The sequence below is a fragment of the Heteronotia binoei genome, chromosome 3 (assembly GCF_032191835.1).
Source record: "Heteronotia binoei isolate CCM8104 ecotype False Entrance Well chromosome 3, APGP_CSIRO_Hbin_v1, whole genome shotgun sequence".
Classification (NCBI taxonomy): domain Eukaryota; kingdom Metazoa; phylum Chordata; class Lepidosauria; order Squamata; family Gekkonidae; genus Heteronotia; species Heteronotia binoei.
In genome coordinates, this window is record NC_083225.1 from 73,890,627 (window position 1) to 73,906,087 (window position 15,461).

General features: G+C 40.1%; 1 protein-coding gene across 3 annotated transcripts in view; it reads right to left on the minus strand.

Annotated features, from left to right (window-relative positions):
• Positions 1-9,034: 9,034 nt before the first annotated feature.
• The window catches only part of SMPX (small muscle protein X-linked), a 50,873-nt gene continuing 44,446 nt past the window's right edge, over positions 9,035-15,461 (minus strand). For all 3 annotated transcript variants that reach the window (XM_060234068.1, XM_060234067.1, XM_060234066.1), the window contains exon 5: positions 9,035-9,320. The gene's annotated coding sequence lies outside the window, so the exon portion shown is untranslated. The remainder of the gene's footprint in view (positions 9,321-15,461) is intronic.

Genomic DNA, 15,461 nt, shown 5'->3' on the forward strand with positions numbered 1-15,461 from the left:
GTTTGCTATAATCCCTTTCTTAAATCAAATGGCTGTATTTGCAAAACTGTCACTGAATGATTGAACAGATTGTGCGTCCCAACCTATTATTATAGGCTATGTGCCATAGCTTAGAGGCACATAAGAGGAAAGAAAGTATTGGGCCTTGTCTGTAGGGAACTTTGGGGTTATCAAGGACCTAATCACTGCAAGTCATGGCAGATTCAAAACGATTCATGAGCTATATATAAGCACAGGAATTCATATGAAGGAATGAAATCAGGGGTGCAGAGTCCAAAGTTCCTTTCTGAGCTATTTCCCTCCAGCACCATATTCAGATTTGGGTGAATGCTGCCTTGTGAGAATACTCAGCCCTTTTACAAAAGGAAAGTGACAGCTCTGAGCTCCTTGGAAGAAGGGTAGGATAAAAATGGATGGACGGATGCATCGTACAGTCAGTAGAAATGTATAGTCGATACATTTAACTCTAGCCCTGACCTGGATAACCCAGGCAAGCCTGATCACATCAGATCTCATAAGCTAAGGAGGGCTGCCCCTGGCTAGTATTTGGATGGGAGACCTCCAAGGAATATCAGGGTCAGGACATAGGCCACGGCAAGCCACCCTTGCCTTCAACCCACTAGGAACTTGAAATCAACCCAACAACATTCGATTCTATTAAAAACTTTGATATAATTTATTATTTTTATTTGCATTATTTATAGTCTACTTTTCTCACAGCAACTCAAGGTGGATTAGACACAGTGAGCCTGTACAATCAACAAAACAGGACATTCAATAACCAATACATTAGGATTGTAGAAGTCTGGAACCACTGGAACGATCTAAAGCATAAAGTAAGCATGAACACGACACATTAAGCAGTACAGAGATTACCAATAGGATTCTGCTACAATAAACTATACACAGCAGTATAGCCCTCAGTCCCAATCATTTACCCAGGTAAGTTTGTGAACCATTTTGTACATATAGTGCAATTCTATTGCTTGCACAGAAAAGTCCTCTTGAATTGTTCAGTTGTGTATAGTTTCCAGAAGGCCAGGAGGGTTGGAGCTTTCTAGAGCTTCTCAGGCAGGCCATTCCACAAGGCAGGAGCTACTATGGACAATACATGTGTTAAGTTGTCATCACGGTGTATAGGGAGAGGGGTAAGAGCATCATATGGATGTGGACTGAAATATCTATGCATTAAGAAATATCTATGCATTTGCTAGACATTTCACAATTTCCATGAAGAGGAAAGTTGTCTGATATATGGGGATTCAATCAGTCACTCATTTCTCACAACATTCTACATGTAGAACTATTAGCACGAGGTCCTTGAGCAACTGAAGTACAATTTTTCTATGTTTTCTTGCTTGAGTTTTTTCTGCTTACAATTATATATTCTTTATTACCTGAAGGTAGCTGCTTAAGTCCAACATTTGGATTGACCAGGAATTCTGATCCAACTTTCTTTCTCAAATTATGCAAAATCTTGCAAAAAATATCAAAAAACCAGGGAAAGAAATTATGAATGTATACAAAACACTTGTTTACAAATTGCAGCAGATAGTATCTTCAAGCTACTAGTTCCAACCCTCTAACCAGTTAAGAACCAGAAATGCACTGCTGAATGTCAGGCCCAATTTGAGCAAAGTTCCAGTGACACTGGTAAATTGTGTTAGAGTACACAGCTTACAGGGAAAGAGTATGACAGGAGAATGAGGATACTATCACAATTTAGAGACTGAGTCATTGGTGTATCATTTGGGCACGCAAGCAGCTTGTACCACTCCCAAGTCACATATGCTTGTATGGTTGTGTGACATTTAGAAGAGTTAAGTGACCTCAAGAGAGATTATTTGCTAGGCCAAAGCTAGTTACAGAAAAAAGGAACAGCATGCTTCAATTTATCCTAAATAACCTTGAACATTAAAGGAGAAGATGAACAGAATGGGTATGTGACTTGGCGGGGAGAGGTAGCAAGAACCATGAGGGAACCACAATTGTGGAAGGGAAAAATACAATATCTTTTGACACAAAACTAGAAGAGTATAGTATGTGCTCTAATATATTGATTTTCAGTGCCAGGAATAATTTAAGTACTGGAGATTCATTTAAGCGATTTATACTTTGCATTCTTCATCATTTTATTCAGAAGGCAGGTAATATTAAGTTTATAATAATAATATAATACCAGTGAAAGAACAAATATCTAAAAAACATTAAACCACAGCAAAATAAACAAAACCAATGACCAATATATTACCGGAGGGGTTCTTTAAAAGCTTAGCAACAGCATAATGCTGATATAAATGTGGACCTGAACAGATTAAAATGAGGGTCAGCGGCCTTCTGCTGGGGTTCTTGCCTGACAGGGCAGGCAGTGGGCGGGGGATAGCAGAATCAGCCAATGGCACAGCAGAGACGGATTGCAAGCCAATCTTGCAAGAATGTGGGGAAGGCTGCAGTAGGCGGGTGACAGACTACCCAATGGTAGCGGGAAGTGGTGACAGTGTCAGTCAATACTTGGAAATTGCCACTACGGTTGTTTTATTACTAAAGGACATTTCAGAAATGGGAAAGTGTGATTTTGAAATAGACCAAGTGAATACCAAGAGAAATGAAAACCATGGTTTTTTAAAGATCCATCAAAATGAAGGACTGAAGCATGCTCAGGAGTCTTCAGTGCAGAGAATCAGGATTTGGGGAGAAGTTCTTATCTTTAGCCCACCTCTTGACTACAGTTTCCTCCCTACACAGCAATGGTGCACAACCTGTTCAACCTGTGCTATTGTAATCCAAACCTTACTACCTCTCCATATTTTTGCTCTGCATTTTGTACCACCAAACTTCTGTCCTCCTGCATCCTTCCTCACTCTTTCCCCATATATCAGTGTTGGAAAAGGCAATGTCTGGTGTACAAAGAAAGAGAGAAGCACCCTACAGGAAGCAGCAAGAAAATAATTCAACAGGATAGTGAGGTCAGCACCTTCTCTCCTTTTAAAAGTCATTCCTTGCCCATCTTCAGATTGCTACTCTCAGGGCAATTTCCACCTTCTTCTTGGAAGTGCCACATTAAGTCGTGCCTTCTCACTCAGGTAGAGAAGTTAGAAACCTATCTGTCTTTCCTCTTTCCTAGCAAGTAGGTTAATTCCTAATCAAATCTTTATCTACTCTTTGAACAGGTTGTGCACCATTGCTGTGTAGGGAGGAAACTGTAGTCAAGAGGTGGGCTAAAGATAAGAACTTCTCCCCAAATCCTGATTCTCTGCACTGAAGACTCCTGAGCATGCTTCAGTCCTTCATTTTGATGGATCTTTAAAAAACCATGGTTTTCATTTCTCTTGGTATTCACTTGGTCTATATCAGGGCTGGTAAAACCATGGCTCATGAGTCACATGCAGCTCTTTCACATATATTGTGTGGCTCACAAAGCCGAGGGCCCCTCCACCTCCCTCCCTCTCAGCTAGTTCCCCACTTTCCCTTCCCCTCCATTAGCAACTAGGCCAGGCAGCACTGTGGTGTCAGTGGGGGCAATGTGGCTGAGTTGCCAGGGCTTCCTGCCTTCCCTCCATCCCTTCTTTCCTTCCTTTCTCTCTTTCCCTCCATCTTCCACTCTGGTTGTGGCAGTGGCAGCAGTGCAGCCGAGCTGCCAGGGCTCCCTGCCTTCCCTCCCATTCCCTCTTCTTTCCTTCTTGTCTCTCTTCTCCCTCCCTCGCCCATTTGCTTTCTTTGTTTATATCTTTCTCTTTCTCATACCTATCTCCTCCCTTCCCATCTATTTGCTTTCTTTCCAGCTTTTCTTTCTCTTTTTCTCCCTCCCCCCCCCTCTCTCTTCCTTCCTTTCCTTCCTTCTTTTCTCTCTCTCTCTCTCTCTCTTCCTTCCTCTCTCCCCTCCCCATCTATTTGCTTTCTTTCCAGCTTTTCTTTCTCTCTTTCTCCTTCCTTCCCTCCTTCCTTTCCTCCTTCCTTCCTTCCTTTCTTCCTTCCTTCCTTCCTTCCTTCCTCTCTCTCTCTTCCTTCCTCTCTCCCCCTCCCCATCTATTTGTGCTCTCTTGTTTCCAGTTGAGGGACAAAATATAACAATTTCAAGAAAAAAATTCAGGAAACAATTCTAGTTATCTAGTATAGTTTATTACCATCAAATATTTTAGTTAAAATTGTATAATAATTTATGTATGGGTAATAATATATAATTGTACAATTAATTGGATGGAGGTGTGGTTGACATTTCCACAGCTGGTGTGTCACAGTGAGTCCGGGTGTGTTCATGACTTGCAGCTCTCAAATATCTGGCATTTATTCAATGTGGCTTTAAGATTAAACAAGTTTGACCACTGCTGGTCTATATTGTTCTGACTGCTGCAATTAGGCCAAGTGCCTACTTGGCCTAATTGTTAATCCAGTCCTGCAATCACCAATTCAGGTTTTGTGCTAGAACTCTTGGACCATATGACAAGAGTACTGAGATATATGGAGGAATATAATAACAAGTTATATAACAAGCTTGCTTCTTCAGTTGGTCTGACTTACAAAATCCTGTGCTGGAATGAATGTCACTGCTGTTTAAGACTAAGGTGCCACGGGACTTCTGTGTTACTTTGCTACAGTAAACTTGAAATGGCTACTGTTCTGGAATTATTTAGAAAAAGAAATCATCCCAAATGATTAAGCTGGGTAAGCACCTTAGTACAGCCACCAAAAGGACAAATACTTGTAGAACAGAATGAGAAAAACCAGACATCCTAATGAAAAAAGAGGACCTTTCCTTTTGGACACTAGAGTTAGGTTCCATCATGCAAACCTCTGTATCTCCACCTATTAGCCCTTTTTCTTGGCCCAAATGAGAGTCTTCTCTTAACTATCCACTCCTCTTGCCAACTTTCCCCAGTTTTCCATCTGTGTTACTGTTCTCAGTCAGGGTTTAATTCAAACTCAATCCTCCTCAGCATCCAGTTCAGAAATCTATCTGCTCAACTGATACTAACAAATCAGATTCCTTGGAGCAGCATATCACTCAATGCTCTCTGACTTTTTGAAAAATTAACCCTTCACAGTCCTATATCTGTTTATACAACACTTCTAAACCTTTAAAAGTTTAGTCCATCACACAATATCACATGGGTTTTCATCCATATGTCTCCCAGTCCTCAAGACCACCTTTTCAAATTTCACATGTGGCTGCTAGGGAAGGCAGGAGACATATACTTCTGCCAGTACCTTCTGCTGGAGGTGTGTAGAATCTTTTGGGTCTTTAAAATGCATAGACATTGGTTTACATAACCTGTTGAGAACAAGTATCTTGTAGTAGGTGACAACTACACAAGGTTTTAGTGATGGGGCATGTAGTAGGTGACAACTACACAAGGTTTTAGTGATGGGGCATGAACTCTGTAGGACAAAGGGAAAAGGCTAGGCAGAGTTGAATAAATGTAAGACACAGATGAGAAGGCTTATCAGAGCATATTGGATTAACCGTGGTCAAAGATGCTTTCCAGCTTCACCTAAAGGCATTAAAAATCAAGTTGATTATTGATTGCCCAGATGTTTGGGCTTCCTGTAATCATCTATATTTTTGTGAATCCCATGGTTAGATCCCAAAGAAAATTTCTGTGTGAGCAACTGTCCTTGCGCCGAGTGGAAATGTTAACATTATTCATCCCTTTCTGATTGCAAAAGTGAATATCCTCACTCTTTTTTAATGTGTGAAATAGGCCAAGATATTTCTCCTGAAGTGAAATCTCTTGAACATTCCATATCCCGATACGAACAATGTTAAGAATTGTATTAAAGTGCTGTGTGTTGCTGCAGGTCTTATGCTACTTCTTCACAGGCAGAACTGTAAGTACGCCTTCCTTTATATTAACTTATTGCAGGTTACAATCTAATATATGAATGGGACAGAATTCAAAATAGGACAATAGGTACATATTTGGCTTTGCAACTGCATATTTTATTACTTTTATTTTGGTTTTATTGCTTGATTATTTTGATGACTGGTGCCTTAAGGTGCCTCAGAAGCAAATACACTAGGGGTGGCCAAACTTGCTTAATGTAAGAGTCACACAGAATAAATGTCAGATGTTTGAGAGCTGCAAGACATGAATGTCAGATGTTTGAGACGAAGGAAGGAAGGAAGGAAGGAAGGAAGGAAGGAAGGAAGGAAGGAAGGAAGGAAGGAAGGAAGGAAGGAAGGAAAAGAGATGGGGTAGGGAGGAGGGAGAGTGAGATTGAAAGAAAGCAACTTTAACTTCAAATGCATTCTCCAAGCTGCCAGCTGACTTGGCTTGGAGAAGTGATTTAAAGAGACAAATGCCTTCTCCAAACTGGCTGACAGGGTGGTTGAGATATGGTGTGGCTCCCAAACTGCAGTTTGGCCACCCCTGAAATATACTAATGAGTGCATGTTTGTCCCTAAGAATTACGATGCTTCTCCCAAACCACTGTGTGCCTGCTTTTTTTTCTGGGTGTTGACCTTTGTTTTTAATGGAATGCTTGTAGATATAAGGAAAGTTGAAGAACTCTGTGGGTTCTTTGCACAATTCAGAACTATCAAGAAATTATATGAAATCTAGGCTGTAATCCATTATCAGGCAGTAAACATGCTTCAAACAGCAGGTGCAAAATCTCATGGTTGAATAGTCTTTTTAAAAATTTACTTCATTTATAGTCTGCCTTTCTCACTGAGATTTAAAGTGGATTACAGAATGTAAAAACAGTTAAATCTGACAGCAAGAATCTTCAATAACCTATGCATTATGATTGGAAGACATTAACAACCTCTTTCAAACAACTAAACCAGTCTGTCTGCCTGCCTGCCTTCCCAATATGTGTGTGCCTGTGTGTGTGCACCTGAAACCTCTGGTGATGGAAAGTTTCTTGTTATTGATTAAGCAGACATCGCAAGCTTGCAAGACCAAATTATTGCAGAAGACTTTATTATCCTTGAATAAGGACAACACTGATTTATCATATATACTTTGATACACAGTTTGGTCTATGGTAGACAGCTTCTGTATGGATTAATCAACTGGATGTTTCCGCCCCGCCCCCCTCCAGAGGAAGTAATGACTAGGCTTGGGATTTTCCAAAGTCTCTATTAAGAAGAGGAAAAGATTTAGGTGTTATAGTTGTACTACAGTCCTGTACCCATGTACCTGGAGAAGGTGCACACTACTGAAGTCCATGGGATTTAGGTGCAACTCAAGAAGAGAAGAGGGTATCATTTAAAAAAAAAGTACAAAGCCACTGTAGAGGGGCATTACTTGGATTGGGATTGTAGAGATTTAATCTTTCCTTTGTACTATTTTCTTTCTTCTTTGGGGGGTATTTTTGTATTTTTCATGTGCGTGTGTGCACCTGGAAGTCATGGCAACAGCTGGTGACTGATCCCTACTAAGGATATTCAGAGAGGTGGCTGAATATATCCTGCCCCTGCCTCCGGCTCTGGTATTCCAAGGAGGTCTTCCATCCAATAACTTGCCAGAGTTGATCCTGTTTCGCTTCTGAGATTTGATGAGATTGGGCTTGCCTGGGCTATCCATCTCAGGGCTCCTCTGTGCTATTTTAATCATGCATGTCACCTTTGGGACTGCACTTCTGCTTGATTTGTGATTAAGAACATAACTTGAGGAGAGCCCTCCTACTGGTTTAAGTATTAGGATTGTCAAGTGCTATCTATTTCTAGCTTTGAATAGAGCTTCTGGACAGCATCAATATTATTTCCATTTACAAAGACCAGCTACATAGGCCCAGTTGCCACTTTGCCATTTTAGCAGCAACTGGCTTCTTCATATTTATATATTTCTACTTGGTTGTCTGATTAACTGCCTCCTGGTTGGTGACTGACAAAATGCCAGTGTGGTGTTGTGGTATATATATATCCAAGAAATCTGCTAATTCTAAAGGACAATTATTTTTCTCATTAAAAATAACACTCCTTAAAGAATCCAGTTATAAACATAAAGAATAAATATATTAAGTTTACATAGTACTTCCAGCAGACAAAGCACTTCACACACATTGTAATACTAATCCTTACAGTAGCCTTGTAAGGTAGGCTAAAATTAACATTGGAGGGAAAACAGAAAGATAGCAGCCAAAAATCCATTTCTATTGAAACCAATGGAAACAAAAATGTACTAACAAAAATGAATAGTATTAATAATAATTAAATGAAAACAAATTATTGGAAATAAAAAGTAAGATTAATTGTACAGGACCAGCATCTTCTACTACCACTCCCCCTCCCCTTTTGAATAATCTGAAAACAGTTGTCCTGGTAAAATGTTATGTTTGGAAGACAGGCATCAGTATGTAGATTTATTTAATTACTAATTAATTTATATCCCACTTTTCTTTCCAAAGTGGCTTATATCATTCTCCTCATCTCCATTTCATCTTCACAATGACTGTGAGGTAGGTTAGGCTGTAGCAAGCTTCCATGGCATAAGTGGGAATTCAGACCTGGATCTTCCATCCAGATACTAGTTCAATGCTCTTACCACAACACCACACTGGCATTTTGGCAGTCACCAACCAGGAGGCAGTTAAACAGACAACCAAGTAGAAATCTATTGAAAGTTATAGAACATGCGCTTTTGGATGCCCTTTCAATGTGTGTTGATTAATACTGGTGGCTCCTGATCCTAGAAGTGACATGGACTGAAAGCATTGCCTGGACTATGGGACAGATATTTCAGAAGACAGGCAATTAATTTGATTGTATTATACTTGGGACATTGTGAATAAAGATGTTTTTTCTTTTGTATTTTAATAGCAAAATCTTGCAAGTTTTTCTGCTATTTTACATAGTTTCATAATGATTCTTCAACTGTTAAAGAATGCATAATATATACTGGGCACAAGTCATCCAACAAGCATATTTAAACCCTATTAGTTTCAACAGCACAAGTTAAAGCTTCACTTTAACTTTCCTATTGGATAGGAAGGGTCTTCATGTTGTGTCCAGCATGTATGGATATTAATTCTACATTTGCATGCAGTCTGCATTTTTGCCTATTCTTTGGAACAGAAAAAGAACAAAATATTTTCTGGAAAATGATTTATTTCAATTCCATTTTAAAATTGTACTACACTTGTCTCTACTTATATGATCAAACTCATTCTCAGACATGTAGACATATTTTTGTGCTTATAGCATCCATGTGCTTTTATTAAGCAAAATAGATATAAAGAAAGCTGATATAAATATGCAAAGATATTTTATAGAGTATCTTGTACCTAGAATATTTGTAATCTTATTATAAATATATAAATTGTTTCAGTGATCTATCTTCATTATTATTTACCATTTCCATAGCATCTTGGTAGACCTGCAAAATAAAAAGCAAATTGTGTATATTTGAATAAAATATATGCAAATTAGAATATCAACACATCCTTTTGCACTGATTCACATTCATTCCTAGTCTGTTACAAAAACTTCTGCCAAGAATTCAGACACCAAACTTGCACAAGATCTTGCTCAGTCCAGGGGAAAGAGATTTGCCTTGTGCCAGAACTGGATGCTGCTATATATGGATAATCCACAATCCAACAAACCCATAATGACACAGACTCACAAAATCAATCCTTCAGTCTCTCAATATGGATGAGAACAGGTATTCCACATTTCATGTTTGGGGTTTTTTTTATCCTTGAGCAATTAGTCAAATGCATGTGTGCTTACCTCTGAATCAGAGCTGAGTCTTGCAGGCAACACTCAACTGCCTTATGCTTTTAGTGGACTGGATTCAGCTAGGGCTACAAAAGATGGGGGCAACCATGTTTGTTTATTCCATACTATTTGCAGACAATTTATGGCAACCACATCACTGGGGCATTCCAGGCAAGAGACGAAATGTTGCCACTGTCCTCTTCTGCATAACAACTCCTGTCTTCCTCGTTGGTCTCCCATTCTAGTAGTTGACCATGGCCAAACCTGCTTAGCTTCCAAGCTCTGATGAGCCCAGGCAGGACCTTATTTTAACTTTTAAAGGGGCATGAAGGTGAGGAATATGATTCTTCACCCTTCTTCCTTAATTTTCTACTTTGTTCCTTCAGCCAATTTTCTTTCAACCCAGCTTATTCCCAATATCAAAGTAAGGCTTTGAGAAAAATGCCTGAGGTAGCAGAGTACAGGGAGGTAAGTGGAAGGAGAAGATAGGTTCAATTCCATCACTAGTATGACATTTTGAAGGTACATCTAGATTCTACCTACTATTCAAGATTGTTCAGGAAACAAATGAAATGTGCACCCCCCCCCAAAAAAAATCTGGAAATATTTGGGTATATCCAAGAACATTCAGGGCTGCCAATTTAACATTCACAGTGCTTTCCCCCTGTCATTTTACAGGGCTCCGGGGCAATGTGTGGATGGGCAAAGGGAGACAGTTCTCCCAGGCAATGGGATCCGACTTTAAGGGAAGACTAGAAATGTCTTCCCAGTCATGATGATTCTTTCATCCTCCATGGTTCTCTGAGTACACCAATTAATCTTTCATTTCTGCTTTGATACTTGGTTATCTCATATTAAGAACTATTTTTGAAACATGCCCATCAGCTTGTGTGCAAAGAAACTTCAGTCCCTTGTGCTGGAAGCTTGCCATGTTAGTAAGGAGAGCAAAATAAAGTAATTCCGCTTCTGAAGTCTGCTGGAGAGACTCAAAGTAAAGCCATTGTACTTGTGTTCCAATGTGAATAATTACACTCTGCCTACGCAAATTCTCCCTGCAGTTTCATTTGAAAATGTTCTTTAGTCGTTCCTTTCCCTAATGGTATTATGAACATTGCTGAATACTGAGAAGTCAGAGCTCTGAAGCAGTGGGTGGATGAAATGACACCAATACAGGCAAGAGCAAACCTTGTCCTCAGTTTCAGGTGCATAGTTCCTCTCAGCTTGATGCTGTACTGTTAGTATGAAAGAACAGGAGGTCCTCCTCACATAGTAAATTACTCTGAACAATTAAATAAGCCAATGAAAAGCATAATTTTATAGATACATTGTTGTTGTTAAAATAATAATATAGAATACAGGATACCTGTATGTGTTAAGTCTTGAGACTAAGTCATAATTTTTGTTTTGTTTTATACCCTTAAGCTATTGTTATTGGCTATTAATAAAGATTTCAGGCTCAGGCATCTACAATTAAAGATCTTTGATAACGGGTATTGGGAAAGACTATCTCTACCTGAGACCCTAGAGAACTATTATAAGTCAGAATGAAAACTGATGGACTAGACAGATCAATGTTCTGAGGTAGTTCTGAAGTTCCTTTGTAATACAACAAAAAGATAGATGCACACAAATCTGACATCAAGAATCACGAAACTGAGAAACCTATAGGAGAACAAAATAGTTGTTTTATTGTAAAGGATCTTCAGAAATAGAATAGAATGGGAGGTTGCTGAGTTACAACTTGTAACTTACAAGTTATTACAGCACTCAGGACAATGGAAACCCCAGAGCTTAACATAGACATTGGTTTCTTATTTTATAATACATGCTAATATCATTCTGTTCTTGCATCAGTTACTCTCTATGTTGATTTGCTGCTATTCGCAGGTATGACCAATCGCCTTCATCCAATCCTATCTATATTTACTGCTCAGTTACTGATGAACCTTGACTCTAATTTCTTTCTGGCAACTCCTCACCCACAACCTAAATGCAAAGGTCGGTGACTTCTGTTTCAGTGTATCTGAACAAGTGTGCATGCACATGAAAACTTATATCTGGGATATTAAATGTTTCTGTCCATCTTAGTATTGTGTGAACTGCAGCCTCTGTCTTTAGTATAAATTGGAGTCCCCAACATGGTGCCTATGAATACCATGGCCTCTGCTGACTCCTTTCTGTCAAGTGTTTTGGGAAAGTGGGGAGGGCCAAGTGGGGTTTCTGATTTGTTATAGACAAGTTTATTTTCTGTGGTGATTTTTTAAAAAAAAAAATCATTGGTTTGGCAGCAGCTGCCATCTCTGCACAAGGATCATTATTCTGTGTAACTGAAGGTAAGCTGAGGCAACCATTTTGTGGCTGGCTCTGCCTCTTGTGTCACCCATTTTGTGGCAGCACTGTGCACATACCATTCTGTGTCAGAATTCCAAAGGCGCCTACAGGCTCAAATGTTGGAAAGCCCTGATATAAAGTAATTCCGGAACACTTGTATAGCTAAATCATGAACAGACAATCTAGAATCAGATAACTTTTTAAGAACCTTTCTTTTAACTTCGCCCACTCAGATGTGAGCAATGTGAAAAAAGCCACATTCGTGTCCGTCAATTAAGAGGATAAAAGCCTACACATTAAATAATCCTTCATTCAGGATGGTTTTTACATCCTGCTATTCCAAACTAAGCATCCTAGTTCCTCCAATTTATTCAAGTAACATTCCGCTCAGCTATGAATTTCCTTTGTGTTCTCTAGTCCTGGGCTCCCAAACACACAATAGTTTAAAAATTCAAGCTCTGACAAAGGTGAATGAATGGCTGATAACTGGAAAAAAGAACAGAATGTAGAAGGGCATATTAATAAACTTGATATGTTAAGCTGCATCTCTGTCACAAGGAGGTTTTCTCCCTGCAACATAGCTCTTCAACCAGGCTTTCTTTGTGTAGAAAAGGCCCAGCAGGAACTCATTTGCATATTAGGCCACACCCCCTGACATCACCAGTGTTTCACACAGGGCTTTTTAATAGAAAAGGCCCAGCAGAAACTCATTTGCATATTAGGTTACATCCGCTGATGCCAAGCTGGCCGGAACTGCGTTCCTGCTCAAAAAAAGCCCTGTCTTCAACTATACCTTGTTCTGTGTAATCTCACTTCAATTCTGGTGGACTTTTACAGAATCGTAATCTTGCAGCCTGCAGCGTAGCTGCTAGGCTGCTTAGAGCTGTTTGCCCTCCAGGGCGGGAGAGTTGGACCGCGCGCTGTTTGGGCGCGCTTTACAGGGGGCGGGGTTTAGCCGAGTCAACGGCTAGCTCCCCGTCCCTCTCTTCAGTCCCTCGACGATCGGCCCTCCCACCCGCCCTGTCTGCTATGTGGGCATTGCTGGTTGCCTCATTCGGGGAGCCGGGTAGGAATTTTTTACGCCCCAGCTGATTGGCTGGTGCTGGGGTGTGTTTTTCGCCTACCCTGCATAGCAGTGCAGTGGATTGTGGAATTGGCTCTGGGAAGGTGCCTTTAAATAGGCGGTCACTTTAGTTGGCAGGTTTTAGGGGTTTAGGACACTATGCGGCTAGGGGAGGACTGTGAAGCATCCCCCACTTTGGGGGAAATTTTGGGGTCTGGCATGATCGGCCTTGGGGTTTGGAGACCCGGGTTGGAGAATGCAGACTGTCCAGGAGGCTCGGCTAGAGGGTGCCTTTCCGCCGAGACGTGCGTCTGGGTTTGGGCCCTCTGGTGCGGGCCTCCCTGCTGAGCCTGCCTGGAGGGAGCTGAGCAGCTCAGCTCCGGAAGGGGGGCTGGGTCCTCGCCCGTTAATGGCAGGGGAGCGGTCGCGGTGACCCCTAGCCCTGGCCAGGCCGCTGGTGGGGTTCCCTTGCTGTTCATGTTGTAAGTTAATAAAGTGGCCCAATTTCAATCCAATATATCGTGTCCGACTCGTTATTCCGACCTTGGTGGGCAAACATTTCTACTTGGCTCATTATTTCAGTCAGTAAGAGTTTTGTTATTGACTTCAGTAGGAACAAGGGTACTTTACAAGCATTAGAAAAAGGATTGGTTACTGGATTATTGTTCTTGGAGACCATGTATTTTCATTTTTGGATGCTAGTCCACACAACTTCAGCCCATTCTCTGTTCCTGTTCATTTCATGGCAGAAATCTGTCATGATGTCTCTTTTCAGCTTTTGGGTGAGGTATGACCTCTCACCAAATGTCAAGTAGATTAATTAGTGAATGGCATTTTCAAAAAGGAACACTATGATAAAACAAACTGATTCTAAAGCAGGGAAGCATTATGGCAGAAATATGACCATTTTAAAGCAATAAAGGATCATTGCTTTTTTAAGTATGCAAGTCTAAACATGGACTGAAACGTTGTCTGTCACATTTCAGAATCCATGCATAATAAAATCACTAAGAACATGGCACAAAAGCTAGAGTTACGTTACTCTATATAGCTGGCTGGTTGGGTCTTCATGTAATTAAAGACTGGCATAATACAAAAACACAAGGGGATCAAATGTTGGTGGCATCAACACTTTTACACACTTAGCCTTTGCAATCTTACTTACAGTGTCTTTAACCACAACATTTGTTGTTGGGTTAGAACACAGATTCTTTTTAATATTTCCAGTGCAGAACAAGCAATTGTGTGCTATGTGCCCAAAGATGCATGAAATGTTTCCCACTCAACAAGAATCTAAGCCAGAGCCCATGTGATGTTTACACTGAAGCAGAATCCATTTATAGACACATTACTCACACTGTCCCAGTTATTATACATGTCCCATGTTGTATTTTTTTAAAAGTCCTGGTGGCCTTTATATAGCTTGGAGAACAGCAAAAGTGAGTTCTATGGCTGCTGAATTATACAGTTAAAACCCCTCTGAGTAACTAGGAAGGTTCAGTACTCCTGTAAGGAGAGTGCATGAGAAACTTAGAAATTAACCAGTTGTTGCACAATTTCAGCAAGGAGTTTTGAGAAAGAAAGTGAAAAGAACTGATTTCTTTAGACATGGAGACAGCTTTCATTCCTTGAGCATTTAAATAATAGTTCAGACAGAGCATTTTATGAAAACAAGAAATTATATTCAGTAGAATAAAAAGGATACAGAGTTTATAAACCTTTATAGACTACATAGAGAACTGGCAAACATTTTGTGAACTTCATATGAGAAAGCTAATAAAATATATCTTAGTCCATATCCCAGGATGGGAACATATCTTGCTGGGTTTTCAGAAGTTAGATTCTATGGGCTATTCTTAGAAACTGCCTGGTTCAGGGTAGCTACCAGTATTACATGTTTTCTATGGTACTTATGCAAGATTAAATCCTTTGCTTTGTAGTGGGTAAGAAATATTTTCATTTGTGGAGTGGTGAGTGAGATTCTAGAGTGTATGACTTTAATTAGCTGACTTGATCTCATTATATAGTGAGACCACCTTCCTCTCTAAATTAATACTTCTATGCTACCCAGAGTGTTAGAGACAGCTGTTGAATGAGCAAACAGAAAGCAGTGATTTAAATTAAAAGTTCTGTAGCACTACTTGAAATCTTTTTTTCAAAAGCCACTTTAAATGCTGAAGTGGTAATGGGGGGTGGGGAGGAAAGGAATATTTGGTTGCATCTGTACTCAACCTGTTCTCACTAATCATCAAACACTACTATTGGTACAATTTATAATCTATATGTGACTTCCAACCAGAGGGTAAGTATAGACACAGTTGAAATAATGCCTGAGCAGTTTCAGTGCATTCATTTTCCTCAGCCTCAACAAAGCACTTGCCGTTATGGTTTCCACAGCCTTTT